The sequence below is a fragment of the Lutra lutra genome, chromosome 1 (assembly GCF_902655055.1).
Source record: "Lutra lutra chromosome 1, mLutLut1.2, whole genome shotgun sequence".
NCBI lineage: Eukaryota > Metazoa > Chordata > Mammalia > Carnivora > Mustelidae > Lutra > Lutra lutra.
This window is the reverse complement of record NC_062278.1, coordinates 5663497-5669634: the sequence shown is the minus strand read 5'-3', so window position 1 is coordinate 5669634 and position 6138 is coordinate 5663497.

Genomic DNA, 6138 nt, shown 5'->3' with positions numbered 1-6138 from the left:
GGATGTGATGCACAGTATGGTGACTATAGTTAACAGTGTTGTTCTGTAGATTTGAAATATTTGGAAATTGCTAAGAAGAGTAGATCTTAAAGGTTCTCACCTGAAGAAACAAAGTTCTGTAACTATAGGAGGTGAGGGAGGTTAACTAGACTTATCTGGTCAGTCATCCAGCAATACAAACAAATATGTTGTACACTTGAAACCTATATAATATTTTATGTCAATTATATCTCCATTTAAAAAATCCAGACAGTACAAAACAAGCTACCATCACCTTTAACAGAAAAGTGATATAAAGGGGCTGACGAGTTGAACTGCAGGAGGCAATAATTTAATCTGCAGGATTGGATGTTTGAAATCACATCTTTCACTGTTAGGACAGTTTTCCAAATGGGAGGTTAGGTTAGGGAGGTATCTTACAAATTTTTCATTATCCTAATGGAAAAACAGTGCAATAGCATGGGAAGACTATGGGGTATCTTTGGGGTCAAATTCAGATGCAAATTGGCTTCCGGACAGCATGGCTCTTGAGAACATAATGCAATGTTGAGAGCCTCTGTTTTAGTCTCTGTAAAATGCGTATAATAATGCTCACCTCTCATGACTGTTGAGTTGATTAATGAGACTGTAGAAACAAGCCCTTCACAGTGCCTGGCACGGGGGAAGAAATCCTTTCACCTTCCACCATGTCTGCAAATGGACACAAATCACAGTGAAGCCTTATTTGAAAGTGGAAACTGTTTATAGAATGTATTTAGTTCAGGAAGTTAGATTATTTTTGATTAACATATAATGTATTATTTGTTTCAGGGGTACAGATCTGTGCTTCCAGGAAGTTAGTTTTATTTTTTTTATTTTTAAAAATTTTTAGATTTTATTTATTTATTTGACAGAGAGAGAGCACAAGCAGGCGGAGCGGCAGGCAGAGGGAGAGGGAAAGCAGGCTCTCCACTGAGCAGGGAGTTCAATGTGGGGCTTGATCCCAGGACCCTGGGATCATGGCCTGAGCTGAAAGCAGCCACTTATCCAACTGAGCCACCCAGGCACCCTCAGGAGGTTAGTTTTAATTCAAGTGCATATACTATCTAAAGCAGGAACACCGAATCTGAAATTTTCTTGCCTATTGTAGGTAATTGAGATTTGCATGGAGATATAATTGATTAAATTAAATCCTCTGAAAATTAAACACCAGGATCTTATTTGCAATGTTCATTTGATTCAGAATAATTTCAAATAATTAAAATTTGATATTATCCTGAATTCTGAATTAAAGAAATCTAAATCTAGGGGGTCTTAATTTAAAGTTAAAATAAGCCGGTGCTTAAAACCTGTGGTGTCCTTCCCCATACAGATCACATCCCTCTCTTGACGGTGTCAGATCCTGGATCTAATGAGGCAGCATTAAATATAAATAATGTGCTTCTCCCCTACTGCCAAACCAGATGACATACTCACCAGTGGGGAGCAGGGACATTTACTTTAGGAACATCACAGAAAGTGTTCTAAGGACAAAAAGGGAATCAGAATGATGTGGTAAAACAAACAAACAGCCAGCTAGCCAGCCAGCCACAGCGGTTTTAAAAGAGCTTCCATGAATAAAATCAGAGGATGTCAGAGAAGGGGGCAAACCATAAGAGACTCTGAACTCTAGGAAACAAACAGGGTGGCTGCAAGGGAGGCGGGTGGGAGGATGGGGTAACTGGGGGATGGGCATTAAGGAGGGCACATGATATCATGAGCACTGGGTGTTCTATGCAACTGATGATTCCTTAAATTCTGCCGCTGAAACTAGTAATACAGTATACATTAAGTAATTAAATTCAAATTAAAAAAGAGCTTCCATTGTTTGGGTTTGGGGTGAGATGATGCTTTTGATATTCAGAAGCTTGCTGAGGATGTCTATGGGGGCTGAGTAGATCTGCTGTGAGGAAGACCTGAAAGGAGCTGGGTAGAGCCATATATATGTATACAGGGCTTTCAGGATAGTTTCCGAATACAAGGTTTTCAGCCTTGAGTTCTCAGATTGCAAAGGTAGTGTGTTCATTGTTGCAACCTTGGAATATGCAAATAAGGACAAGGAACCAACGTTTTAGAAAAATCTAATTTTACTGTCCAGAGATCACCATTGTCAGTGTTTTGGTGTATATGTTTTTAGTTTCTGTTATGGACTGAATGTTTGTATCCTGCGTAGAAGTCACATGTTGAAGCCATAATATCCCTGTGATGCTCTTAGGAGGTGGGGACGTTGGGAGGTGATCAGGATAAGATGAGGTGGAGTCCCAGGATGGTGTCCATGTCCTTAGAAGTGGAAGATACTACTGGAGTCTGGCCTCAGTCACAGTCCTTTGCCCTTGGACCTCCCCAACCTGACTGTGTGCTCCACATATGGCTTTCTGCCATATGAGGACAGAGCCAGAAGATGGCCAACTGTAAATCTGGGAGAGAAAGGGAGAGCTTCCATTGGACACCATCCCTGTCAGCACCTTGGTCTTGGAAACTCAGCCTCCAGAACTGTGAGAAATAGTTGTCATTTGTTTAAGCCACCCAGTATTTAGAATTTTGTAATGGCAGCTTGAGCAGACTAAGACAGTCTCCCTCTCCCTCTCCTTCCCTCTCTCTCTCTGACAGTCTCTCTTTCTCACTCCCCACCCCCATAAACATCCATATACATACATTTTTAAAAATTGCAATTATGGGGGGAGGAGTCAAGATGGCGGAGAAGTAGCAGGCTGAGACTACTTCGGGTAGCGGGAGATCAGCTAAATAGCTTATCTAAAGATTGCAAACACCTACAAATCCAACGGGAGATTGAAGAGAAGAAGAACAGCAATTCCAGAAACAGAAAATCAACCACTTTCTGCAAGGTAGGACTGGCGGAGAAGTGAATCCAAAGCGACGGGAAGATAGACCGCGGGGGGAGGGGCCGGCTCCCGGCGAGCGGCGGAGCAACGGAGCAAAATCAGGACTTTTAAAAGTCTGTTCCGCTGAGGGACATCGCTCCAGAGGCTTAACTGGGGTGAAGCCCAGGCGGGGTAAGCGCGGCCTCAGGTCCCGCAGGGTCGCAGAAGGTTCGGGGGTGTCTGAGTGTCGCAGAGCTTACCGGTATTGGAGCGGGGAAGCCGGCTGCAGAGACAGAGCCGAGGAGTGACTCTCAGCTCAGGGTTGCCTTGAACCGGTCGCAGGCTCGGTCAGCTCGGAGCGCGGCCGGAGGCCAGGGTGACGGGAGTCATTTGGCACTGTTCTCTGAGGGCGCACTGAGGAGTGGGGCCCCGGGCTCTCGGCTCCTCCGGGCCGGAGACCGGGAGGCCGCCATCTTTATTCCCGTCCTCCGGACTCTACGGAAAGTGCTCAGGGAACAAAAGCTCCCGAAAGCGAACCCGAGCGGATGACTCAGCGCGGCCCCGGGTAAGGGCGGTGCAACTCCGCCTGGGGCAAAGACGCTTGAGAATCACTACAACGGGCCCCTCCCCCAGAAGATCAACGGGAAACCCAGCCAGGACCAAGTTCACCTACCAAGGAGAACGGCGGAATTCCAGAGGAGAAGAAAGCAAAGCACGGAACTCATGGCTTTCTCGCCATGATTTTTTAGCCTTGCAGTTAATTTAATTTTTTTTTTCTTTTTCAATTTTTTTTCTTTTCTCTTCTTCTGCTAAATTTTTTTTAACTTTTTACCGTTTTCTTTTTTTTAACGTTTTTTAAATAGTTTATCTAATATATATATTTTTTTCCTCTTTTTATATATTTTTTTATCGGCTCTCTTTTTTTTAATAGTTTTTTTTTTTTCTTTCTTTCTGAACCCCTTTTTATCCCCTTTCTCCCACCTCACAATTCAGGATCTCTTCTGATTTGGCTAAAGCATATTTTCCTGGGGTTGTTGCCACCCTTTTAGTATTTTACTTGCTCCTTCATAAACTCTTATCTGGACAAAATGACAAGGCGGAAAAATTCACAACAAAAAAAAGAACAAGAGGCAATACCAAAGGCTAGGGACCTAATCAATACAGACATTGGTAATATGTCAGATATAGAGTTCAGAATGATGATTCTCAAGGTTCTAGCCGGACTTGAAAAAGGCATGGAAGATATTAAAGCAACCCTCTCGGGAGATATAAAAGCCCTTTCTGGAGAAATAAAAGAACTAAAATCTAACCAAGTTGAAATCAAAAAAGCTATTAATGAGGTGCAATCAAAAATGGAGGCTCTCACTGCTAGGATAAATGAGGCAGAAGAAAGAATTAGCGATATAGAAGACCAAATGACAGAGAATAAAGAAGCTGAGCAAAAGAGGGACAAACAGCTACTGGACCACGAGGGGAGAATTCGAGAGATAAGTGACACCATAAGACGAAACAACATTAGAATAATTGGGATTCCAGAAGAAGAGGAAACAGAGAGGGGAGCAGAAGGTATATTGGAGAGAATTATTGTAGAGAATTTCCCCAATATGGCAAAGGGAACAAGCATCAAAATCCAGGAGGTTCAGAGAACCCCCCTCAAGATCAATAAGAATAGGTCTACACCCCGTCACCTAATAGCAAAATTGACAAGTCTTAGTGACAAAGAAAAGATCCTGAAAGCAGCCCGGGAAAAGAAGTCTGTAACGTACAATGGTAAAAATATTAGATTGGCAGCAGACTTATCCACAGAGACCTGGCAGGCCAGAAAGAGCTGGCATGATATATTCAGAGTACTAAATGAGAAAAACATGCAGCCAAGAATACTATATCCAGCTAGGCTATCATTGAAAATAGACGGAGAGATTAAAAGCTTCCAGGACAAACACAAACTGAAAGAATTTGCAAATACCAAACCAGCTCTACAGGAAATATTGAAAGGGGTCCTCTAAGCAAAGAGAGACCCTCAAAGTAGTAGATCAGAAAGAAACAGAGACAATATACAATAACAGTCACCTTACAGGCAATACAATGGCACTAAATTCATATCTCTCAATACTTACCCTGAATGTTAATGGGCTAAATGCCCCAATCAAAAGACACAGGGTATCAGAATGGATAAAAAAACAAAAACCATCTATATGTTGCCTACAAGAAACTCATCTTACACCCGAAGACACCTCCAGGTTTAAAGTGAGGGGGTGGAAAAGAATTTACCATGCTAATGGACATCAGAAGAAAGCAGGAGTGGCAATCCTTATATCAGATCAATTAGATTTTAAGCCAAAGATTATAATAAGAGATGAGGAAGGACACTATATCATACTCAAAGGAACTGTCCAACAAGAAGATCTAACAATTTTAAATATCTATGCCCCTAACGTGGGAGCAGCCAACTATATAAACCAATTAATAACAAAATCAAAGAAACACATCGACAAGAATACAATAATAGTAGGGGATTTTAACACTCCCCTCACTGAAATGGACAGATCATCCAAGCAAAAGATCAACAAGGAAATCAAGGCCTTAAATGACACACTGGACCAGATGGACATCACAGATATATTCAGAACATTTCATCCCAAAGCAACAGAATACACATTCTTCTCTAGTGCACATGGAACATTCTCCAGAATAGATCACATTCTTGGTCCTAAATCAAGTCTCAACCGGTATCAAAAGATTGGGATCATTCCCTGCATATTTTCAGACCACAATGCTCTAAAGCTAGAACTCAATAACAAGAGGAAATTTGGAAAGAACCCAAATACATGGAGACTTAACAGCATCCTTCTAAAGAATGAATGGGTCAACCAGGAAATCAAAGAAGAATTGAAAAAAATTATGGAAACAAATGATAATGAAAACACAACAGTTCAGAATCTGTGGGACACAACAAAGGCAGTCCTGAGAGGAAAATATATAGCGGTACAAGCCTTTCTCAAGAAACAAGAAAGGTCTCAGGTACACAACCTAACCCTACACCTAAAGGAGCTGGAGAAAGAACAAGAAAGAAACCCTAAACCCAGCAGGAGAAGAGAAATCATAAAGATCAGAGCAGAAATCAATGAAATAGAAACCAAAAAAACAATAGAACAAATCAACGAAACTAGGAGCTGGTTCTTTGAAAGAATTAATAAGATTGATAAACCCCTGGCCAGACTTATCAAAAAGAAAAGAGAAAGGACCCAAATAAATAAAATCATGAATGAAAGAGGAGAGATCACAACGAACACCAAAG